A 27,606-nucleotide genomic window follows, 5' to 3' on the forward strand; every position below is an offset into this window, starting at 1 on the left:
TACGTTATGACTGATCTGATCAAAGCAGAGGTTAAGTGTGAGTACGGGGAAAGTCTATGCTGGCATACTTTGCCCAGTCCACCAGATTGGTGAAAGCCACGTTGGACTGGTTTTCTGAATTTGTCCTCAATAAAAGAAGCTGGCTTTTCCCTTGACAGATGTAAAAAGGCCACTTTCCCCCCCAAAAGGATATCTATATTAGAACATAAAAAGTTGGAAGGCATGTTATAAGAGATCAGTCACTGACAAAAGACCTCTAATGAAACAGAACTCTTGGTGGCAGCCTGCCACCAAGCTCAAATGCATGCACAGAATACTCCAACCTCCTGCAATTCAAAGAAATGAGATCTGTTACAAATAGTCCTTAAGGTATAACCGTAATGGAGCCTGTCCATCCCAGTTGTAGCTTATGATGGTTGTAAAGCAGGTCTGTCATGTAACAAACGCAATTTTATAATTTTTTTTTACGGTGGTCACTAAACAAACCATCCTGGTCATTAAGCAAATCTATAATCATTAAGTGAACACCATGTTCATTAAGCAAGGCAGTGGTTTGCTATGTATGCAGTTTTGCAGAAAACCAGAAGTAAATGCTGATTTGAGGCAAAACCGTTATAAAATGTGATTGTGTGATGGTAGGGCATTTTATTTATTCATTCATTTATTTGATTGATATTGCCGCCTATTCGCCCATGGCGACTCAACATTGCAAAGAGCCATAAAGGTGACCCAGTTGCTGAAACCCAAAATGTGATCATCTGACCAGGCTGACCATTGGAACATCAAATCTCGCTCATAAATAGGTCCGTCAAAGCTTCAAATAGTCGCTAAGTGATCAATTGAAAACTAACCATCATTAAAAGCCATTCATATCTGGATCTGTGCACAACTGTTCTTCCAGTCTTCCTTGAATCATTCCAGAGTAAGCTGCATCTTTGAGTATCTTGAATGAGCCTTGGTGGCACAATGGTTAGGCTACTTTTGCTGACTGCTGGCTGCCTCAAGTTGGCAGTTCAATTCTCACCAGGCTCAAGGTTGACTCAGCCTTCCATCCTTCCGAGGTGGGTAAAATGAGGATCCAGATTGTTGGGGCAATATGCTGATTCTGTAAACCGCTTAGAGGGGGCTGTGAAAGCACTGTAAAGCAGTATATAAGTCTAAGTGTTATTCTATTGCTATCTTCCAAGGATTAGATCGGGGCAAGTTTTTTAATAAGTGACTTAGCTGCCACGTATTAAAACAACACAAAACTGTTCAAAGTTTATAACAAATTTGGCTGTATGGCAATTTTTAATTACAAAGATCATTTTAAATGGCTAATTAATATGTTTAAAGGCAGCGTTAATATTTCATATTTTAAGCAGTATTCCTTGAGCGTCAGAACATGCTGTGACCTGGGACTATCATTTTTAATGGATTTTCTAGCTAAAATGAGAAGGGGCTGCATTACAAAACATAATGAAGCTTGGAAATTAGCTTTGCAAAACCTTTCACGCGGTTCTCTTGATGCGCCTTATTCTTCTGTGATAACTTGTAAGAAGTTGTGCACTTACAGTCAGGTTACTTAGTAGTGCCAACTAGCATATCCTTGGCTAGAAGAATAAATCATTTAGTGGCCAGAGGTTTTTATTTTTTTTAAAAAAAAACCATCTTGGAAATCCTGTGTTGTATGACAGGTGCTTGTCTGAATTCTAAAGTCCAGAGCATTTTAGCTTCTCCGTTTTGTGTTATTTTGTCTATTTTTGTGGTTATTATCCTAAAGTTTCAGAGCAAAGATTTCTAGCCTGGTCAGCCCCACTACAGGAGAAGTCACAAGGAAAATATTCCCTTGTGGAACTGCCTTCAGTTGGTCTGCATCAATTCACTAGCCATAGAATTGCTCATGTAAGACAGATCAGTAAAGCTGTTGAATTCATAAAATCTCCCCGCAAAAGACAAAAAAGGAAGATAACAGCAGGGAAGAATGTTCTGAGAAGTTTTTCTAAGCAGTCCTTCATAAGGTAGATTATGGTAACATTGACACAGCTATTAAATTTAATGAGCAATTAAACCAACATTAATAATAATAGGATATTTGGTGCAGAGCTCTTAGTTCTTAATTGTAAAACACTCTTGGAAGCTAGCTACTCACATATACCTCGGTGCAAAGTAATCAGGGTATTCAGGAAAGGAGATTTTCTACGTGGAAAGTAGAAAGTAGTGTTTCCAGTCAGAGTTCACTTATTTCATTGGTTTAAAACCAGCTTCAGACTCAAGGACTCTGAGGTGTGTAGATGACCAATGGCAACATAGAGAAAGCAAAAATAGAATGCAGCCTACAATAAAACAGAATGGGGAGAGGAGGAATGAGAAGGATGGTTGTTGGTTTTTTCCAGGTCGAAATTTAATTAACAATGCTGCCTCTCCCTGAAGTGCTTAAAAAGACAGCCTCACAAATGGTCCTTGACTTATGACTTCAATGGAGCCCCAAATTTCCATTGCTAACCAAAACAGTCATTCAGTGAGTTTTGCGACTTTCTTGCCACCGTTGTTAAGTGATTCATGACAGTTGTTAAATGAATCATTCCGTGTTTAAGCAAATCTTGGTTTTCCTCATTGATTTTGCTGGCTGGGAAGCTTCCAAATGGGATGGTGCAACTCCCATAAATAGGTGCCAGTTGCCCAGGTTCTGGATTTTGATCACATCACATCCCCTGGGGATGCTGCAATGGTTGTAAGTGTGAAAACTGGTCATAAGTCAAAAAAAAATTCAGGGCCATTGTAACTTCGAGCGGTCACTAAATGAATGCCCAGGGACTACGTGTATTTCTTCAGAATATGTGTCATCCAATATGAGTTTAAATCAGTATTATTTTTTAATCATGGAGGTACTATTATGTATATATGCATGGATGTATGTGTAAAGGGGGGGAAAGAAGCACCTGAGATATTAAATTGAACCTTTAAAAAAAAGGGGGGGGGGGAAGGGAGGATTAAAATAATTAGATAGTATTTTATGCCCTCTAGTGGAGATTACCAAAAATAGGATTAAGAGTCTTCTGTATAGCTTGGAGCCGAAGGGTGAATCATCAGAACTGAGATAACTTGAAAAAAGTTTGAAATGCAAAGAAGCCCTGAAACTGAGCCAGCTCTTAGTGACTGCCTCATATAATTTATTTGGCAGTGTTTATAAAAGTGGGGTTTTTTTCCCCCACTACTGCTTTCGTTGCTTTCCCACCAGCGGGGATTGTAAAGTGACAGATTTTTCTTAATTTGGGAAAAGGTTTATGTGGAATAACTTGGTTATATAGGTGCAGGAAAGCAAGAATACACACCTCTTAACAATCATATACAAATAAACTGTTAAGGAAAAAAAATTATGGTTGCTTTTGCTGTCCAAATCTTGCACTCTTACACATTTGCATCCTCCCTCCCTCATATATGTGTGTGTGTGTGTGTGTGTGTGATGTGTGTACCTTTTTTCTTTAGTAGACACTTTCCACAAGGCTTTTAAATATTCACACGCAAAATTAAAAAATGCCGGATATAGCACCCTACACTATAAATCTAAAATTTCACTACTGCAAAGCAATCCACTCATGTCTGATTAAATAAAAAATAATACATAAAATACGTTTGCACACTAGGCAGTAATTTAACCTCGGAAATTTCTGCTGTGGGATGAAAGTGAAGTATTTGACCTGGGCAATTTATGCATGACAACAAGCTTCAGGGCAATGATCTAAAGCAGAAGAGGAAATCTAAATATAATATGGGTAACTTCCCAGAAATATTAATATGAATATATTAAAGTGAGTTTCATTTTAGGGTTTCCCTTCGGTGTGATTCTTTTTCTAGTGTGTGTGTGTTTTTTGGTGCATTTCAAAATTGTGTTTTATGTATGTTTGGATAAGGCCATTTAAACAGTGAGAAATGAAAAGGAATGATTTAATAGCAGCTGGGCCGCCATCTCTGATACAGAAGTCCATGTGGGATTACATGTAATTAATTTAAAAGGCGATTACAGTATATCTGACAAAAGGGAGGATTTTATCAAAAATTGCAGCTTACAGGGGCATACTGCTGTAATAAAAATAAACCTTGCTTTAATGAAGGAAATAAATAAAGCATCACTTTGTGAAACTGTTTGAAATATGAGAATTTCAGTAATAGATTATGGGAGGGTTTTTTTTTGGCTTCATCAACTGTCACAAATGTTTTTTGGCTTAACATACAACATGTCAATCGAAATGCTTTTTAAACCGCTTTTTATTTTTTTTTTTTTTTTTTCTAAAGATTAATAAAGTGTATACATAGTGCCAGTATTAACATACAACATGATGAAGAGATATGTAAACAATAAAGTCTTTTAAACCTCTTTCTTGGGATGCAACTATCTCACCAAAAAGGCACATTTATAAAATTATCCCCGTCAGGCAATGAAAAGGATTTAGAGATTCTCTGTAATTCTAGTGATCGTGAGCTATTAATAGACTGATTCACTGGTGCTGGATTTCAGTACTGAAATTAAAATGTTGAGCTATAGGATGACTGCTTGTAGAGTCACTCTTCATTTATGTCTTATGTGGCTCAAAATACCATAAACCTTTCTATAATAATGAAATGTATATATTTCCTGCAGGTTCATGCCCTGCCTAAATGAAGCAGGTTTATTAATCTAGTCTCATAAGAATTTGGAAGGGTGAAGTTCAGTGGAATGAAGCCAGTTCCATGCTTTATTCTAGACGCTCTGTCCACTTTACTGGCCAACACTATATAGACTGTTGAAAAGATTATTTTGGTTAGCATAGGTTAATTACATGGTAGCATACAGAATAAGAGTCCATTCTATCAATATGTGCTGCAACTACAGTCTTTTATTACTGGTATCCAAAGACAAAACAAGAAATAATTATTCACAACTTCCAACTTTTTATAAGATTAAGATTTAAATATATTTTTTTAAAAAAATATACAGATTCTTGACAGAAAAGGACTACCATAAAATCCAGGATGTCATCTTTGGCAGATCTTCCAGTGGAAATTATAGTTTATGTAGCCAATATATGGAAGGAAGTCATTTCTTCATATGCAAGATTAAGTCATTTTGGTCTCCTTAATGAATAATAGGAAATCCAATTTTGTGAGATAGCGCAAATTTAAATATTGCATTTTTTAAAAACTAGCTGAAGCTTCCCATCATTATTCAAATGATGAAAACAGCTCTGAAACATATTTTGGGTGTTTGATTCCAAAGTACAAAGATAAGCCTTGTGTATGTGAGTTTCTGTTAAACACAAAATTAAAATTAAACCCTTTCATTCAAACCCTCTGTGAACTGAGAATGAATCTTCATAATTGTCCCCAAGGTTTCTAACATACACAGTGAACGGGTCAGTTGAAACTCATAGTGGATTTCTGGAAAGCATTAACCCTATTTATAGGTTAGTAAATCTGGACTAAGCACATGTCAACTACTCAAAGATATTGGTGGAAAATGGGGAAACATCAGCTTTCATATGAGCTAAATCTGATATTCATTCACTCACTATATAATTTCTACCTCAAAAAATATTGGACAGCAGACAGTATTCCTCAACTTTGGCAAGTTTAAGGTGTGTAGACTTTCACTCCAGGAACTTCAAATCTCAACAAATAAATGCTCTGTCTTACATATTGGCAAAAAAAAAAAAAACAGAAAATAAAAAAAACAAGTCAAGACCTTGTTGATGATCCAAACTCTGTCAAGGATCTTGGAGTACTCATTTCAAATGATCTAAGTGCTAGAGCCCACTGTAACTACATAGCCAAAAAGGCATTAAGTTGTTAACCTAATCTTACGTAGCTTTTTCTCTGGTAATATCACACTACTAACTAGAGCATACAAAACATTTGCTAGACCAATACTCGAATATAGCTCATCAGTCTAGAACCCACATTACGTATCTGATATTAGCACAGTTGAGAAAGTCCAGAAATATTTCACAAGAAGAGTTCTCCACTCCTCTACTCGTTGTAGAATACCTTATGCCACCAGACTTGAAATTCTAGACCTAGAAAACCTTGAATTACGCCGTCTCCGATCTGATCTAAATATGGTATATAAAATCATACATTGCAATGACTTACCTGTCAATGAATACTTCAGCTTCAACCATAACAACACAAGAGCACACAATAGATACAAACTCAAGGTTAACTGCACCAAACTTGATTGTAGGAAATACGACTTCAGCAACAGAGTGGTCAATGTCTGGAATACTCTACCTGACTCTGTGGTTTCTTCCCCAAACCCCAAAAACTTTAACCTTAACCTGTCTACTATTGACCTCACCCCTTTCCTAAGAGGTCTGTAGGGGGCGTGCATAAGCGCACCAATGTGCCTACCGTCCCTGTCCTATTGTTTATTTTTCTTATATGTACCCATTTCATGGATTCATAACTATGTGTATACTTATATCTATTATCTTGTAAGCGATTGACAAATAAAATAAATAAATAAAATAAAATAAGTCTACACATCTTAAATTTGCTTAGATTGAGAAACAATCCTCTAGGTGGCTCATCTAAGAATATTGTCTGCATTATAAATACAGCCAGTAACACAACAAACATAACTGAATATAGTGGGACAATCACTCCAGGCTCTAAAGTCCTGTCATAATTGTCTTCATAGCCTTCCTAGACTCTAAAATTCCAGGGCCATCCAGAAAACCAACAACACCTCCCTTTAATCTTTAAGCCCCACTTCTTTTCCTGTCGCATCAGTCTTAAAATGCCCCAAGTCACACTCTCCACCTGCTCATTTAGCAGTAGTGGAGTCCCAGAAGGACACCGCCATCCTCAATCTTAGGTCTTTCAGGATATAGGTCCATTCCATCAAGAGGCAGCATTGGAGCTTACAGAGTATATTGATGTAGAAAAAAATAACTCCAATTTGCTTCAGCTTGCTTCCTCCTATATAGACCCTAAATGTCTCCAGATATTCAGTCAAGACACAAGATAGAATCTCTGGTAAGGTCCTGCAAAGTGAAGTACAATTGAATATCATTGGCATCGTATTGTATCTTGAACCAACACCTTCATATAAATCTTAAAAGAAATGACGATGACACCAAAGCCATTGTCAGTGGTATGGAAGGCTGCCAAGAGATTTAAGACAGAGAGGAGGAGGGCACTATGTCACCCAAATTAGCTAATCCCAGGAGTAGCTAATGCCATCACCATTTCATATCTGTGTCTGAAACCTGGCTGAACATAGCATAGCTAATCTATTTCCTGTAAAGGTACCACCATCTTAATAAACTGCCTCAGAAAAGAAAATCATCAGGTTGATTTTTTTGTCAAGAATAACTAGTTTAAGATGGATGTCTTAAGGAATGGACACGTCACAGCCTCCTTCAAGACTTCCAGCAGCATTCCATCCCTAACCTACCCCCAGAGCATGGATCTAGTTTATCTGGTGGGGCATGAAAAAGCCAACTATTTATTTACTTCATCAGAATCCACAGGTCCATACATCACATAGAATGCTGCCTATTAAAAAACCTAGAGTGAACTGGACAGACTTTACTGGCAAAGTGCTGGGAAAATGGGTCAAAATTGGGAGGCTTAATTGCTGCCCCCTTCTCTATGCTCCATTGATGAAATAAGGGTGCAGATGGTCACTAATAAGGCATGTCACCTCCCTATCACTGTGCTATATGGCTCAAATTTGAGGTTGTCTTCATGCTCAAGTCAGGTTCATCTCCCTCCACTGGTTTTCTAAGTCCTATTTCTGTCCACTCTGTCTCTTAAGGCTATTTGTTAAATGGTAGAGCCACCAGGATTGGCCAATAGAGAGAAGCTTTCCAGGAGCAATCACATTCAATGTCTGTGTTACCTCCCCTTTCTACTAGACCTGCCTATAACATCATCGGACATCCCCTACATCCAAGTATCTTCGAAAACCCATCCAACCCATCCATCTAAACCAGCCTGTTTACTCCTGGAGATCCTAAGTGGCACTTAGTTTTATCTGGAAGACAAAGAGACCTAATCATAGCAAAGGATTCACTCTTAAATGCAACCCAAGAGAAAGTAGGCAACACGGAGAATTTTTGATCACCTTTCCTAATGTAAATATCCCAATGTCTCATCAAGGAGGTGTTTTCAAAATGCTGGTAAATATTGTTTTGTTGCCAAATTGTTTTCCTTTAGGAAAGCAAGATTCTCTTCTCCGATTAACATGCTGTATCTTGTTATCTTACTAATGTGTTATGAACTGTGAACATTGCAAAGGGGATTGAAAGTAATTAAGCACATTTATAGAAAGAGAAAGAGCGAACATTTAAAATAAACAATCTTGGAATGCTTCTATCAGTAACCTTTATATCCTACTCTCAGCACAGACTTATTTATCCTAATAACATGCTTCAGCTGAGATGGAAAGCACAAAATTTTGAACAGTTGTACAACAGTAGTCAGACCAGGAAATTATCTCTGTTGGAAGACCAGGAGTGAATTGTATTGAGGTGTAGATATAGTAATAGGAGCCTGCTTTTCTTCCCTGCTTATATCCAAGTCAGATAGGAATCAACCTGAACCACTTACTACTATCTTCCTTTCCCCGGACTCAACAGTTACAAGTTGTTAATCCTGGGATACACCACTGTTTTTTTCCTTCATTTGAGAATCTGGGCTTAGCATATTAGAGCAAGTTAGATGGACCAATCATGCCCTGAGAAGAAAGAAAAATAAGAATGTAAAAGAAATAACAACCTCTACTCCAACCACAACTGGCCTTAAATGCAAGCTACTCAATGCAAGAAGCCTTGTAAATAAAATACCTGAATTTCTCCTCTTACTAAATACAGCTAAATTCGACATTATATTTGTCTGTGAAACATGGCTCAACACATCTCTTCCTGACTCCATTACCACAGTAAGAGACTATCATGTTTATCAATCAGATCATGAAATCCATAAAGGAGGTGGTGTTGCTATCTTCTATAAAAAGTCCCTAATCTAAAAAACATCCAAGTTACCTAGGAACTTGCTATTCCTGAGACCATCGTCTGTGAACTGTCCTTAAATATCACATTTCGGTTCTTACTATGTTACAGAGCCCCTGATTATGACATCGAACATGCAAACAAGCTAAATACATTACTAACACGGGCAACATCCTGCCCACACACTTTTATCTTTCTTGGTGACTTCAATCTACTTCACATTAACTGGACACTAAACGAATGTACAACTGAACCCACACATGCAACCTTCTACAATGCAGTAACAAATCTGGGACTGGAACAACTAGTAACCAACAACACTAGACTTAACAACTGCCTCGATCTCATCTTCTGCAATAGTTTGAATTCAATTTACAGAATACAAATTAAAGAACCCTTTTCCAACAGTGACCACAACATGATTGACTTTTGTCTCAACATACGTCCACACAAAAATAATCACAACGACGGAATCCCCAATTATAACTTCAAAAAAGGCAACTATGATCTTATAAACAATGATCTCTCATCCCTTGATTGGCAATTTCTATTCTCTGGATGCAATACTGCAGAAGACCATTACAACATATTTTTACTTGAAGTCAAAAGAGTCATCAAACTATATGTACCATTAACAACTCCCAAAAACAGAAAAAACAAATTACCCAAAACAATAAGCAAGCTTCAATCCAAAAAGAAATCACTTTGGCGGAAAAACAAATCTGGTCACGTTGCCAACTTCAAAAGCTGATACAACAATTTATGCCACCAGATAAAGACTGAATGCACCAATTATCACATTAAACAAGAGGAAAACCTTCTATGCACCAATTCCAATTTTGTAAACAACAAACTAAAATACTCAAGGTCCATCCCACCTCTGATAGGACCTAATGGTAAAGACTGCAACAATGACACCATTAAAGCCAACCTCTTTAACACATTCTTTGGCTCAGTATTTGTAAACAGCAATGGATCATGCCCAGTATTTCCTAGTTGAACCACAGACAACTACAATGATCTAATACATATCGATTTTACAGAAGACAATGTTGAAAAAGCACTACGCAATTTAAAACCATCTCTATCTATTGGACCGGATGGAATATGTGCCTACTTCTTTAAAAAGCTACCCACTGCCATAGCCGAACCTCTAAGCATAATCTTTGAAAAATCTTTCAGGACCAGCTCCTTGACAAAACTATGGTCACAAGCCACGGTCATCCCCATCTTCAAAAAGGGAGACCCCAGTCTAGTTGAAAATTACAGACCAATCTCTTTATGCTGCATCACCTGTAAAGTCATGGAATCAATTATTAACCAATCCATCATCCTCCACTTAGAAACAAACAACCTACTCTCTAATAAACAATTTGGTTTTAAGAAAAAACTATCATGTAATCTGCAACTCTTACACTGCAAAAACATATGGACTACACAACTCGATCAGGGCAAAGCAATAGACGCAATCTACATAGACTTCTGTAAAGCCTTTGATTCAGTGGTACACGACAAACTACTCCTAAAATGAAAATCTTACGGTATCTCTGGACACCTGCATTACTGGATAGAAGCATTCCTGTCAAACAGACAACAAATGGTCAAAATTGGGAGTGTCCTATCAAATTCTGTACCTGTCAACAATGGTGTCCCCCAAAGCAGTGTTCTAGAACCAGCTCTTTTCATACTCACATAAATGACCTCTGTGATCATATCAAGAGCAACTGTGTCCTCTTCGCTGATGATGTAAAACTATTCAATACCACAGACAATACTGCTACCCTTCAAAAAGACCTTGACTACATATCAGAATGGTCAAAAACATATGGTAACTTCAAATCTCAACAAATAAATGCTCTGTCCTACATATTGGCAAAAAAAATTCAGAAAATAAAATACAGGCTGAATAGTCAAGACCTTGTTGATGATCCAAACTCTGTCAAGGATCTTAGAGTACTCATTTCAAATGACCTAAGTGCTAGAGCCCACTGTAACTTCATAGCCAAAAAGGCATTAAGAGTTGTTAACCTAATCTTACGTAGCTTCTTCTCTGGTAATATTACACTAATAGCTAGAGCATACAAAACATTTGCTAGACCAATACTCGAATACAGCTCATCAGTCTAGAACCCACATTACGTATCTGATATTAACACAGATACAAACTCAAGGTTAATTGCACCAAACTTGATTGCAGGAAATACAACTTCAGCAACAGAGTGGTCTATGTCTGGAATACTCTACCTGACGGTGGTTTTTTCCCCAAACCCCAAAAACTTTAACTTTAGACTGTCTACTATTGACCTCACCCCTTTCCTAAGAGGTCTGTAGGGGCGTGCATAAGCGTACCAATGTGCCTACCATCCCTGTCCTATTGTTTCATATATATATATATATATATATATATATATATATATATATATATATATATATATATATTCTTATATGTATCCATGTATTCATACCTATGTTTTTACTTATACCTATTATCTTGTAAGCAATTGCCAAATAAATAAAAATTAATCAATCTCATCCTATATGCCTCACAATAAAGAGATGTCTGTTCAGCATTCTACATTTGGACCTGTTTTGGCTTTGGATTGCCACACAGTCCTCATTTCTCGTTATATACCAGCTGTTTGGAGCTATGTTCATCATCAGCCCTTCTACAAGTAGGTCAGGAAGCAACTACTAGAGAATGTTTCGTGTGATTTTCCAAGCATAAGAATGAACAGGCCCAGACTTATGCATTTCATGGAGTTCAGCAGACTATAACGAAATAATTTGATCAGGCAGCTAATAGACAGATTTCTTCCTTAACAACATTTTAGGAAGGATGACAGGAAGGATGAGAAACAGCTCTGCATGAATTTACTAGAGACAAAAATCTAAAAATTGCTTTCAGCGTCTGAAAGCCTGATATTTTAATGCTTAATGAAGAAGCCAAATAGAAGCCAGTATTGATACTTTTGAACTCTGATATTGGGCTCCTGGGAATATAATAGATAGCCTATTAAAAAAACAAATGGATCATACAAAAAAACCAACTCTGAATTCTCACCTGAGCCACAAATGACCAGGCTCATATTATTCTATTTTAGACCCATTATGTAGAATTTTCTGGAGAATGCTCTAATTCTGAAAATGATGGAAAGGAAAAGAATAAAAAGATGATCATCAGCAACATAGATGGAGTCAATTACAGATATGATGTGAGTAGCATTGGAAAACCTGAAGAGCAATTTAAGGATAGATCCATTGTGGGAAAAATTGATGTGCTTGAGTCAACCGTGACTTGATGCCATGTAATCAGTCAAAAAGAGAGGTGTTTAACTGGCATTTCCTTCAATGCCAGAAAGAAGTCTGTGTGACAGAGTGGCTGCTATCATGCTTAAGATCAATTTTAAATAGCCTTCAGACAATAACAAATTTTTTTATTTTTTTAAAAAAATTAATTTTATTAGTCAAACAAAAAGGAAAAACATTTAAAAACAATGAACGTGGTGCATACATCCTGACACACCTGCTTATCTTACATCACCAAATGACAAATATAAAGAATAGTACAAATTTACTATATATATATATATATATATATATATATATATATATATATATATATATATATATATATATATATATATAAACTTTAGGCATTCTTTGATACACTTCTCCCAAATTTTATAATAATCAGATTCAGTCTTATTTTTTAATTCTTGAGTTAATTTATCCATTTCAGTGCACATCCACATTTTCCTAATTATTTCCATCTCGTCTGGCATTTCATTACCTTTCCATCTTTGGGCAAAGGCTAACCTCGCAGCAGTAGTGACATGGACTATTAAGTATGTTACATCTTTATTATAGTCTCCCACATTAATTCCCAGTAAAAAGATTTCAGGTCTAAATTCTATTTTAATTTTACACATCTCTTCTATCCAATTAGAGGTATTAACAAGACATAGATGATAACAATTTTAAATAGCCTTCAGATGATAGCTGGCTGGAGAATTCTAAGAGTTGAAGTCCACAAGTCTTAAAGTTGCCAAGTTTGAAGACCCCTGGATTAGATCCTAACTCTGTACATGACTAAACCTTCTATTTTTACATTCTTATTTCATTTTATTGCCCTGGCTATGAAAAGCCAATGTGAAAGTCTTGAATTTTGATTTATAAATTTCAAAAGAGAAGCAGTTGAGTTGAACGTAGAAAATAGTTGCCCACATGAGGTCAACATGTAACTTCAAAGCAAAGACTAAAAAAGCTAACAATATGTGCTGCTAGTAAATTGCTTAGACTAAAGATATAACAGGCATTTAACAACCAAGATTAAGATGCAGTGTGTGCAAGAGTTCATACTATATATTCCCCCAAATATATGGGGGAAAGACCAGGTTAAGGGACAGGCCTTCTGATGCATTACAAGGAGAGATCTCTGGAGTTTGCTCTGATGTATTTGATTCATTGATTATTTGCCATCAGGTTGTTTTCAACTCCTAGGACCACATAGATATATTTTTTTTCCATAATGATCTGCCCCTATGCAGTGGATAGCTGTTTTCTAATCAACCTGAGACATGAAGAAGTTGCCTGTTTCTATCAGACTTGACAAATATTGAATTCTACAAATATCCCCCAAGATAACTAAGGCTGTCTATGCTGTTTATGCAAGCAAGGTGTTTCCCTATGCTGCTCTTCGTGTATGCCACCAGTAACTGTATGCTATAGGAGACAATAACAGCAGAAAAAGGTATTTTGACTCATTTTAAATGCAGCTGCATAATTGTGAAGAATTGTTTGAGATGCTAAAGGAGGCACATGTAGGCTTTGAAAAAAAATGGAGGAATGCCAGACATAGTTTCCGGAATTATAGCTCACACTGAACACTCCCAATATTTATGTGGGTTTCATCTTCATTCAGAAAGTAGTGGAGCAAAAATAATTGCATGAATTATCACTTGGTTTGCAACCATTCTGATAATTCATTTTGGGGCATCTGGGAAAACATTTTAATCTGGCACAGCTGCTGTTTCAGTCCAGCTTGTATGAGTGCAATTCTAGTCTTCAGTCTGCAAATCTTTGACTTGTATATTCTGGAAAAGCATAAAATACCACATGTATTTGAACAATAATCAATATGCGTTTTCATTCATTGTCAGGCATTGCCAGGGATACATTACGTTTTCATTTCATTGTCAGGCATTACCAGATGGAAAGCAAACATTGGGCTGTTGGTTTTGTTTTGTTTTGCAAAAGCTGACTGGAACACCAGTGAAATTTGATTAGAAATCCTAAGTCCAATCTTAATATCTGAATGCTGGTGCAGAACATTTCTAATGGTATCTGCCTACCTAACATGCTGTGGTAGGTCTCTCTACAGGTCTCTGCTCAGGATAAGTCATCCATGAATCACTGAAATAATGATATAAGAGGGTAAAAAAATAATTTTGCTATCCCAGCACACATGGGCTTAAGCTACCTTCACCCCCAACCCATGACATACCTGTCACTGCTATTTATTTTCCATATTTTCCTAGGTTCCTTTTAGCAATGCAAAAGTTTAAAAAAATCTGAGTGGCACCTGTTAGAGGGAAAGGGGAAAGCAAGGGGAATTATGACCTGTATTATGTAATGCATTGGACCAGTGGTGGTATTCAAATAAAGTTGCCATCGGTTCGGTGGGCGTGGCTTGGTGGCCGCGCTTTGTGTGCATGCACACTTTGCATGCATGTGTGCGCCAAACACACACTTTGCGCAGGCGCAGAGGCGTTCTAACTTGCCTCCTGCAAGCCTGCACGATGCTGGTCGCTGCAGCAGCTGCCGCGTGGCGCTATTCTGAGCCATGCAAAGAAGCTGCGCTTTGAATTCTGGCCATAAAAGTGTTCCAGATATTTCCACCACCCCCTTCCCTTTCCCTTATATATAGCTGATTTATTGTGGATAAATGAATTTAGTACATTGATTAGTACAACAACAACTTTTTTCCCCCTTCTTTTCCCCTCTCTTGGTTGGATATTGTAGTCTATTAAGAGTTAAGAAGTGTTAATTTAAATTTTGAATTTTATACTTTATTTAGAAAAACAATAGACAAATTATTATAACTAATTCAAATATTTATATCAGGTTATAACACTGTGGGATATTTATTTAGTTGATTAACGAGACTAATCACTGGACTATCTGAGATCCGACATTAGAATACAGTTATTAAGATTTATTAAGTCCTTAATCTATTCCTAACTGAAAAGTTAGTTTAATAATGATTGATAAGATTTTGAACATTTGAGTACATAGTTGATTAACTGGCAATAAGCTATAAAACAAATGGGGACTGGAAATTAACTTAACCATTCAATAAAAGGAATTTCAGATTTATTAATAAGGGAAATCAAAAGCATAAAATATTGATAAAGTTGATGGTAGTTGGTAACACGATATGGGATAATATAACAGAATAGTGGATGAACAGTATAGAATTATTAAAGGTATGACGAGCAGTACCACTACCATCAAAGGCTGGGAGAAAATCTGTGCCATCAGTAGCATTATCTAGCCCTGCACCAGCAACACAACGAATGATCGAAGGGATGTTGGCCCTGAAGAAATCAAATACTTCAACCAGCTCTCAATCAGTTCAAGCTACCCTGTTGGCAATTCAAGGGACGATGTTGGCACTCCAGGAGACGATGTCAAAAAACCACACTGAAAGTAGGACCAATAGAGAAACAATGAAAACAGAATTGAAAGATGAAATAGGGGAAATGAAAATTGAAATCAGGAACTTGGATGGAAAAATAGGCCAGATTCAGGAATCCATCAAGATAAATGAAGAAAAGATTAGAATAATTGAAGAACAAGACAACCAAACTGAGAAGAAACTAGAACATATAGATCAAAAAATTACGGACCAGAACAAAGAGAGGGAAGAGATTTTAATCCAACTCAAGATGGACAGAGCCTCCTATTACCTTAGATTTCAGAAGTGGAGGAAGATAGAGAAGAAAACCTAGCATTGACAATGGCCGAAATACTAGTGGAACTCTTACAAAGAGATAAAAATGAGATAGTAAACGAATTGGATGATGTGTATAGAGTTCACACAAGTTACGCGAGGAGGCACAGACTCCGCCAGGAAGTTCATATCAGGTTTACTAGGAGGCGAGTTAAGGATATAATCTACAGGATATCAAGAGAAGAAACAATAGAATATAAAGGTAGAGAAGTAATTGTGCTGAAGTAGGTGCCAAGAAGAATCCGTGAGCAGAGGAAAGATTAACGATTCCTCACTAATTATCTTAATTTAAAAAAAAGCATTTCCTTTAGATGGATCACTCCAGAGGGTATCTTGGCAACATGGAAGGAGAAGAGAGTGAAAATAGACAGTTTAACAAAGGCACAAGACTTCTTCGAACAAATAGGTGGAATAGAAGAGGAACTGAGTAGTTGAGATGAGCCCGAGACTTCAAGCCAAGAAGAATCACAATCTAAATCTAGAGGGAGGGAGAGAGAGAAAGAGAAGGAAAGAAGAGAAGAAATAGCCATTCGAGAAGAGACAGGAATGAGAACTAGGAGTCAAACAACGGCTAAAACTAACGAGGGATAAAAACTAGAGAGTAAATGGAAAGAGGAATGAAACTAATATCGATGAACATTAATGGATTAAATGACCTACCTAAGAGGAAGAGAATATTTTTCAAATTAGAGAAGTAGAGAGCCGATATAATATGCCTCCAAGAGGTTCATATTAAAAAACAGGATCAAAGCTATCTACAAAATAAAAGATTGGGGAAAATGTACACAACATTAGCAGAGGGAAAAAAAGAGGAGTGGTACTGTATATTAAAGAGGAAATAACCTCAAAATTGATTTATAATGATACAATGGGGAAAATATTAATGGTAGAGGTGGTCCTACAAAATAAAAACATGCTGTTAGTGGGGATATATACCCCTAATAAAAATCAGAATGAATTTTGTAAAACTTTATATGAGAAATTGATAGAAATTGGCAACCCAAGAATTTGTATATTTGGAGACTATAATGCAATTGCAAATAACAATCAAGATTATGCATGTGAACAAAAGCATTAAAAAAAAACGGAATATATTGCCCCAAAGTTTTTTTGAGATGGCCAAAGAACTAGAATTAATGGATGCTTGAAGGAAACTAAATCCAGGGGTGACTCAATTCACTTTCTACTCCAGTCCGCATAAATCATGGTCTAGATTGGATATGGCATGGGTAAACAGTGACTTTGTGCTATCCAGCCAGTGTATGGGAATTGGATAGAATAGAATAGATAGAATACTTTATTGGCCAAGTGTGATTGGACATACAAGGAATTTGTCTTGGTGTAAATACTCTCAGTATACATAAAGAAAAGGTACATTCGTTAAGAATCAAGAATCATAACGTACAACACTTAATGATGGTCATAGGGTACAATCAACAATCAAATCATACTAGGAAACAGTCAATATAAATTGTAAGGATACAAGCAACAAAGTTACAGTCCTACAATCACAAGTGGGACAGGATGGCTGATAAGGAGTGATGAGAAGATTAATAGTAATAGTAGTGCAGACTTTGTAAATAGTTGAACAGTGTTGAGGGAATTATTAGTTTAGCAGAGTGATGGCTTTCGGTAAAAAGCTGTTCTTGTGTCTAGTTGTTATGGTGTGCAGCGCTCTATAGCATCGTTTTGAGGGAAGGAGTTGAAACAGTTTATGTCCAGGATGTGAGGGGTCTGTAAATATTTTCACAGCCCCTTTTTTGACTCGTGCAGTATACAGGTCCTCAGTTGAAGGCAGGTGGGTAGTAATTGTTTTTTCTGCAGTCCTAATTATCCTCTGAAGTCTGTGTCTGTCCTGTTGGGTTGCAGAACCAAACCAGACATAGAGGTGCAGATGATAGACTCAATAATTCCTCTGTAGAACTGGATCACTAGCTCCTTGGGCAGTTTGAGCTTTCTGAGTTGGTGCAGAAAGAACATTCTTTGTTGTGTTTTTTTGATGATGTTTTTGATGTTAGGTGTCCATTTTAGGTCATGTGATATAATAGAACCTAAAACTTTGAAGGTCTCTACTGTTGATACTGTGTTCTCTAGTATTGTAAGAGGTGGTAGTATGGGAGGGTTTCTTCTAAAGTCTACCACCAGTTCTACAGTTTTGAGTGTGTTCAGTTCCAGATTGTTCTGGTTACACCATGAGGCAAGTTGTATAATCTCCTGTCTGTATGCAGATTCATCGTTGTCTTGAATGAGACCAATCACTGTTGTGTCATCAGCAAACTTCAGTATTTTAACAGATGGATCGTTTGAGATGCAGTCATTGGTATATAGGGAAAAAAGAAGTAGAGATAGCACACAGCCTTGGGGTGGGGGCGCTGTGCTGATTGTACAGGTATCGGATGTGATTCCACCTAGCTTCACCTGCTGCTTCCTGTCTGTTAGGAAGCTTATGATCCACTTACAAATGTTTTCAGGTACCGCTAGTTGGTTTAATTTACTTAGAAGAGTGTCTGGAATGATGGTATTGAATGCTGAACTGAAGTCTACAAAGAGGACCCTTGCATAGGTATTTGGAGATTCAAGGTGTAGGATGTAATGCAGAGCCATGTTAATAGCATCATCTGTTGATTTATTTGCTCGGTATGCAAACTACATGGGATCTAACAGCGGATCCATGATGGTTTTCAGGTGGGACAGCACAAGCCTTTCAAAGATTTTCATAACTACAGATGTTAGAGCAACTGGTCTGTAGTCATTCAGTTCCTTGATGGAGGGCTTCTTTGGCACTGGGATGATGGTAGAACATTTGAAGCAGGAAGGAACATAGCACATCTCTAGTGCCATTGAAGATTTGGGTGAAGATGGGGTCCAATTGGTCAGCACAGACTTTTAAGCAAGAAGGAGTTATCTTGTCTGGCCCTGGTGCTTTTCCTGGCTTCTGTCTGTGTAATAGATCTTGCACTTCTTTTTCTGTGATATCAGAGGTTGTAAGCCCAATGGATTGGGGCCAATTGTAGGAGGCTTGGCTGTTGTTGGTGTGTTTGAGATGTGGGTTGTGGAGATAGGTGGCTGTAGTTTAGATAGGTGGCTGTAGTTAGTTAGCAATTGTGAGCTGTCCCCTTAAGGGAATGCATCATGTTAAATGTAGTTAAGGTATCCTGGGAAATGTAGTCCATGTCACGTGACCACATCTGTAGTCCTCATTGGTCACTAAATTGACCCTTGATGGGTTGGGGGAGGTTTCCTCACTCTTGGCTGAACTGATGGACTTGTGGTAACTGCCCTACTTCTACCGCTATGAGATGGGAAAAAGGAGATAACCATCTTTTTACCTACAAGACAGATATGCAAAGGATTGGTCATTAAAGAAGAACTTTGTCACAAATGTGAGTTATGAGGATACCTAATGAACAAATAATAAAGACTTTGTATGAATGTTTCATTGACTAACACCTGGGCAGACCACAATCCACTGCAGATTGATTGGAAGGACTGAATCCATAAGAAAAGTAGATGGACACTTAATTCGCAACTATTGAAAGAAAAAAGTTACATCCAAAAAATTAGGGAAGAATTAATTGGTTTTTTTGAATTGAATAAGAAACAGGATACCTCATTGCAGAATCTCTTGGACACAACAAAGGCGTATTTAAGGGGAATATCTATAGCATATATAGCAAATAGAAATAAAAAAGATGGGAAAAACAAAATACCCTAATTAAAAAAATAGAAGATTTAGAGAACAGACAAATGGAAACTCTGGGAGATGAGCAAATTAGAAATGAGCTGGCACTAGCAAAGCATGAAATGAACATTGTAGACCAGGAAGAATTAATTAAGAAGCTACAATATACAAAACAAAATTATTTTGAACATGCAAATAAACCTGGTAGATGGCTAGCGTATAAATTAAAAAAAGAAAATCAGAAAAGAACAATATACCAATTAGTGAACAAGAATGGAGTAATAGAGACTGAATTGGAAAAAAAGAAGGTAATTGTAAGAGAGTATTTTGAGAATTTATATAAACAAGATAAAATAGATTTAAACAAAATAGAAGAATATTTGAAAGAAGGAGCTATACATCCACTATCAGATGATAAAAAGGAGTTACTTAATAAATAAATAACCTTGAGTGAACTAAAAGAGGAGATCAAAAAACAAAAGAACAATAAAGCCCCAGGCTCAGACGGTTTTCCAAGTGAGTTATATAAAGAGATAGGAGAGGTATTAGAGAATGTGTTGCTAGAGATCTGCAATGAGGTATTACTGAAAGTTAAAATTCCAGAATCATGGAAGGAAGCATATATAACACTTATCCCCAAAGAGGGTACAGATGCCAATCAAATAAAGAACTATAGACCAACATCTCTTCTAAACTCAGACTATAAAATTTTCATGACTATAATGGCAGAAAGACTAAAGAAAGTGCTCAACGACAAAATTCACCCTGACCAAAATGGATTCCTTCCCACAAGAAGATTAGGTATAATACGAGAATGATAATAGATATATTAGAATTTTATGAACTGCACCTGGGAAATCAAATGGTCCTTGTCTTCCTGGATGCACAAAAGGCCTTTGATAACCTCAACTGGGATTTTATGAAACACCAGATTAACTTGAAATTTGGTGGTAATTTTGCAAATATGCTAAATTCAATTTATGCCACACAAAAAGGCAAACGTACTGATAAATGGAGAAGCTACCAAACCATTTGAGATGAAGAAGGGCGTCAGGCAGGGATGCCTGTTGTCACCTCTGCTCTTCATAACAATCCTAGAAACATTATTGGACAGAATTAGATCTAACAAAGAAATTAAGGGAACAAAAATTAAAAGTCAAGAGCACAAATTACAAGCATTTGCGGATGACATGTTATTTGTCAAAGAAGAACCAATAGATTCTGGACCAGTATTATTAAATGAAATAGACAAATTTGGTAAATTGGCAGGGTTAAATATTAATAGGGAAAGACTAAAATGTTAGTTAAAAACCTAACAAACAGTAAGCAAAAAGAACTAGAGGAAACGATGCGATTACAAATTGTGAATAAAATTAAATATCTAGGCATTTGGCTAAGACCTAGAACATTATGCCTGAGGGAGGACAATTATACCAAATTATTACAACAAATTGGAAAGGATTTGGAAAAGTGGAACAAAATGCAAATTTCACTATTAGGTAGAATAGCAACGATTAAGATGAATGTCCTACCCAAAATCTTGTATTTATTTCAAACAATTCTGGTACTATTGGACAATTTTTTTTTTAAAGAAGTGGACAAAATCGGCATTTTGCCTCTGGTTTTATATGCTTGCTTTTCTTTGTGGCTATCATTTGTTTTTAATCTTTATTTGGATTCAGATATTTATTATCATTATGTGGTTGTTTTGTTTGATGTTTTATTGCAACCAGAATCCTTTGAGATTGGAATGGATTATAAGCACTATAGAATTAAATAAATACACGTTCATTAGACCCCCTGGTCATGGCCATAATGCGATCCATAACTTTGGCAATTTCTTCATCTTCTAATGTTTCATCTTCAGGAGCTTCTGAGTCAGGGGTCGTGTTTGATCACCACCTGAGGATGTGTTCGTGACCAGATTCAAAAAATTTTTTACTCGGAACCGCGATTTGGTCGTGACTGGAAGTGTTGTGACCAAAGGTTCTACTGTGCATGCAAATGAATAAATGAGACAGCAGTATCATTTATTTATCAAAATGCATGGCAGCTGGCTTCTTATTGCTGCTAGTTTTCTGTCATGTTTCCAACTGCTATTCTGAAAAGGTCAGTTCAGGGAAGGGACTTGTGGGCAGAATTCTGTCCTAGGGTTTGAATGTAACCTTCAAAAATTCTTATCTATCTTATACAGAATCTATCATAAAGTGAATTATGTTGACCATTCTTGGCCCTTAAATGATATGAATGTATTTCTCACGCTCTTGGATGCCTTCTTTCTACTGATCCATGGCCTAAACAAAGTCTGTTTGTTCCAGCTGTGTCAATGTAACAACAGTCCAAGCTGTCATTGGACTAGGAATTCACCAGCCAGCTCTTCTTTCATCCCGCTTTCTCCAATAACCTTTGGACTAAATGGGGATTAAAGACAAAAATATGAGTTGAGAAAACGATCTTCCCTCGCACAATAAAAGTTGGAATTCCAAAAGAAAACAACAGTTCCATGACTGAGCTCTAAGAATTAATTATTGCTGTGGTTTTGGAATATCTGATGCTGGAGAGAGAGAAGATTTCTGTAGAGCCTCTTATATTTTGTTATCTTCCAATTAAGCTGGTAGATCTTCTTGTTTCTATGTACCGTATTTGCTGGCGTATAAGACGAGCCCCAACATTTCCACTCAAAATATAGAGTTTGTTATATACTCGCCGTATAAGACTACCCCCCAATTGGAGGCATGTTTTTCAGGGCAAAAAAGTCGTCTTATACGCCGGCAAATACGGTAATTGTAAGAGAGTATTTTGAGAATTTATATAAACAAGATAAAATAGATTTAAACAAAATAGAAGAATATTTGAAAGAAGGAGCTATACATCCACTATCAGATGATAAAAAGGAGTTACTTAATAAATAAATAACCTTGAGTGAACTAAAAGAGGAGATCAAAAAACAAAAGAACAATAAAGCCCCAGGCTCAGACGGTTTTCCAAGTGAGTTATATAAAGAGATAGGAGAGGTATTAGAGAATGTGTTGCTAGAGATCTGCAATGAGGTATTACTGAAAGTTAAAATTCCAGAATCATGGAAGGAAGCATATATAACACTTATCCCCAAAGAGGGCACAGATGCCAATCAAATAAAGAACTATAGACCAACATCTCTTCTAAACTCAGACTATAAAATTTTCATGACTATAATGGCAGAAAGACTAAAGAAAGTGCTCAACGACAAAATTCACCCTGACCAAAATGGATTCCTTCCCACAAGAAGATTAGGTATAATACGAGAATGATAATAGATATATTAGAATTTTATGAACTGCACCTGGGAAATCAAGTGGTCCTTGTCTTCCTGGATGCACAAAAGGCCTTTGATAACCTCAACTGGGATTTTATGAAACACCAGATTAACTTGATGAAATTTGGTGGTAATTTTGCAAATATGCTAAATTCAATTTATGCCACACAAAAAGGCAAACGTACTGATAAATGGAGAAGCTACCAAACCATTTGAGATGAAGAAGGGCGTCAGGCAGGGATGCCTGTTGTCACCTCTGCTCTTCATAACAATCTTAGAAACATTATTGGACAGAATTAGATCTAACAAAGAAATTAAGGGAACAAAAATTAAAAGTCAAGAGCACAAATTACAAGCATTTGCGGATGACATGTTATTTGTCAAAGAAGAACCAATAGATTCTGGACCAGTATTATTAAATGAAATAGACAAATTTGGTAAATTGGCAGGGTTAAATATTAATAGGGAAAGACTAAAATGTTAGTTAAAAACCTAACAAACAGTAAGCAAAAAGAACTAGAGGAAACGATGGGATTACAAATTGTGAATAAAATTAAATATCTAGGCATTTGGCTAAGACCTAGAACATTATGCCTGAGGGAGGACAATTATACCAAATTATTACAACAAATTGGAAAGGATTTGGAAAAGTGGAACAAAATGCAAATTTCACTATTAGGTAGAATAGCAACGATTAAGATGAATGTCCTACCCAAAATCTTGTATTTATTTCAAACAATTCTGGTACTATTGGACAATTTTTTTTTTAAAGAAGTGGACAAAATCGGCATTTTGCCTCTGGTTTTATATGCTTGCTTTTCTTTGTGGCTATCATTTGTTTTTAATCTTTATTTGGATTCAGATATTTATTATCATTATGTGGTTGTTTTGTTTGATGTTTTATTGCAACCAGAATCCTTTGAGATTGGAATGGATTATAAGCACTATAGAATTAAATAAATACACGTTCATTAGACCCCCTGGTCATGGCCATAATGCGATCCATAACTTTGGCAATTTCTTCATCTTCTAATGTTTCATCTTCAGGAGCTTCTGAGTCAGGGGTCGTGTTTGATCACCACCTGAGGATGTGTTCGTGACCAGATTCAAAAAATTTTTTACTCGGAACCGCGATTTGGTCGTGACTGGAAGTGTTTGTGACCAAAGGTTCTACTGTGCATGCAAATGAATAAATGAGACAGCAGTATCATTTATTTATCAAAATGCATGGCAGCTGGCTTCTTATTGCTGCTAGTTTTCTGTCATGTTTCCAACTGCTATTCTGAAAAGGTCAGTTCAGGGAAGGGACTTGTGGGCAGAATTCTGTCCTAGGGTTTGAATGTAACCTTCAAAAAATTCTTATCTATCTTATACAGAATCTATCATAAAGTGAATTATGTTGACCATTCTTGGCCCTTAAATGATATGAATGTATTTCTCACGCTCTTGGATGCCTTCTTTCTACTGATCCATGGCCTAAACAAAGTCTGTTTGTTCCAGCTGTGTCAATGTAACAACAGTCCAAGCTGTCATTGGACTAGGAATTCACCACAGCTCTTCTTTCATCTATGCTTCTATCAATAATCCCTTTAGACTAAATGGGTAAATGTCTAAAGACAAAAAATATGTACTGATTTTTTTCTTTTTAGTAGAGAAGAATGCGATCTTCCCTCGCACAATAAAAAGTTGGAATTCAAAAGAAAACAACAGTTCCATGACTGAGTCTAAGAATTAATTATTGTGTGGTTTTAGGAATATCTGATGCTGGAAAAGATAGAAGACTTCTGTAGAGCCTCTTATATTTTGTCCTATCTTCCAATTAACTGGTAGATCTTCTTCATATCAATGAATGAGGATTCAGCAATAGTCAGGTATTCTGTCTTGTTACACACAAAGAATGCTATGTGGTTCTGTCCAGTTTATGGTCAATAAGAAAAATAGTTATAGAAGTATTTAAAATATGCTAGACCACAAGTCTCTCCCACTGAAAGACTAGACGAAAGTGAATTGTAAAAGGGGGATTCAGTGGAAAGAAAGTTAGAAGTTTGGAAAAGTACAGAGCACCTTGAATCTACAGTGGTACCTTGGTACTCATTCTTAAATGGTTCCAGGAGTGCAATGAGTACAAAAAACAATGAGTACCAAAAGACATTTTCCCATAAAGAATAATGTATTGAATCACAAGGCAGCCGACACTGACAAATTCTACCTTGTGTGTTGAGTACCAAACAAATGATCAGTACCAGGGCAAAATTTTCGCATCATAATGCATTGAGTACCAAATTCAATGAGTTTCAAAGCATTGAGTACTAAGATACTACTGTATATTACTACAGTGTATGAGAACCACCATAGCCTGAGATTAGACCTTCCTTTCAATGGTCAATTTTCTTAGGGAAGATACTATGATTTTAGAAATCTCATCATGCGATCTTTCAACTTTCTCAGCTTGCCTCCTTAATTAGACTATTATTTATAGATGCCGCCCATTTCCCTGATTAGGTGGTTTACAGAACATAAAAAGATAAATAGAAAAGCAATTAAACATTTAAAACCATGCAAGAAATCAGAACCAGGAGAAAGGATGAGATCTTCTTACCCCATCAACCACCTCCAGCAGTGAGTGCCCCCCTCCCCGCTTGAGGCCCCAAGCCAACTGGCAGAGCCAAGTTTTGATACCCTTCTGGATGGCCAGAAGGATTGGAGCAGTTCTCACCTCCAATGGTAGAGTGTTCCATTAGACCAAGTGTGGTGGCTTTCTTATGTAACCAAGCTAAAAGATGCTAAGAGATATGCAAGGGCACCAGGTGCCAATCTGAGATGGTATAGCAAAAGGCAGCTAATGATAGGCAGGATCACAAGATCAAGGGATTGCAAGAGGTAGGATCAGAGGTGAAACCAATTAGTTCTGTTTATCACTCATCTGAAAAGTTTCTAAAAATCACTTAAGCAATGCTTAATTACATGTTGTCTGTTTAAATTGAGAAAACGTACCTATTTACAGTTTCCACAAGCAGTCATTCTGACTCTGTATTTCTGTCACTCTCTAAACAAGAACTTTGACCCAGAATTTTCAGGAATATACTTATCAAGCCTTTGAAACAAAACTTTGCCAACAAAACAAGGTTTTTTCCCCCTCTACTTCCATCCTCTTTTTTCCTTTTTTATCATTTTTTAAAATATATACCTAAAGGCAAATTCTGTTCCACCATTGATACTTTAAGCCTCTTTGTTATGCTTGTTTGAGTATAAAATAGAGTAAAAGTACTAAAAGAAATAATAGATCAAACAAAAGTGAACCCTGGAAAGCTTTTCCAACCATTGGCATTCAGAGCAGATCAAAGCTTTTAAAGGGAGAGAGGAAGAGAAGTCCGCATTGCAACACAAAACAATAGTTGGTATTTACAAAAGCTATCTGTTGAATAATAAAGGCAAAGTGAATTTAAGATTTTTTTAAAAAATCAGTCTGTTGGACCCATTTTTTCTTAGGTGATACCTGAACATCATAATTCCCCATCTGTAGTAAAGAGGCAAGCAATGTGTAAGTTTCTGACTGCAAAATGGTGCAAAATGGGAGGAGCGACTTATGTATTCAACATCAATTCATTAGTCCCACAATTTTTTTCCGACTCCCCAAATTGAGCGATACAAAATGCAGTAGAAAATGCCTCAAGACAAGCAATGTTTATGTCCTGAATGCAAAGTTGTTATTCCCTTATTCCTAAAGGGAGGTGAAACAAAAGGAAAGGTGACAGAGCAAACTAGTCGATAAAGTTGTCACTGTATCACATTGCTTAGTGAAGAGAACAACTGCTAGAAGGGTTTATGTAAGGGTCTCTCAGTCTGGCATCCATTTTGTCTCAGCAGTGGAAGCCGGCTGCCATACATTTAATGAAGTCTGATCTCCCTGTCTATTTATTTACCTTCAGACAATTATTTTGAGCAAGTCTATTCAAGGTACATGTTTGCTAGATGTAACAGAGCAGAAAGCCTTCTGATCCACTGTAGTAATGCCAACTGAATTGGGGCAGCGTCTTACCTCTCTGCTAGCCGCTAATTAACTTGCTGGAGGGACCAGGAGCCTGCGAGAGTTCTAGATGGTCAACAACCCCACATTTTAAAAATGCCACTTAGGATAAATAATAGCGACAAATTCATACCCGAACTGACTGCATTGTATCCCTTAAACTATTTTGATTAAATCGTTCCCTAAAATTCAGGTGCAGCAAATGAGAGCCTTGTTGCTAAAGATAGTCATTGACTTACAGCAATTCATTTAGTGACTGTTTGAAATTACAATGGCACTGACAAAAGTGGCTTATGATTCTTTTTTTCATACTTATGAGCACTGCGGCATCCCTGTGGTCCAAAATTCAGGTGCAACTGACTCATATTTATGACCGTGATTATGTGATTACCTTTTGGGTGACAAGCAAAGACAACGAGGAAGCCAGATTTACTTAACAACTGTGTTACTAACTTAACAACTGCAGCGATTCACTTAGCAACTGTGGCAAGCAAAGTCATAAAATGGGGCAAAACTCACTTAACACATGTCTCCCTTAGCAACAGAAATTTTGGGCTCACTTGTGCTCATAAGTCAAGGACTCTCTGTAATCTTATGGAAAGTTCAACCCCCAGTGTT

The sequence above is a fragment of the Notechis scutatus genome, chromosome 6 (assembly GCF_049901735.1).
Source record: "Notechis scutatus isolate UNSWTSFEM ecotype Mainland chromosome 6, rNotScu1.2, whole genome shotgun sequence".
Classification (NCBI taxonomy): domain Eukaryota; kingdom Metazoa; phylum Chordata; class Lepidosauria; order Squamata; family Elapidae; genus Notechis; species Notechis scutatus.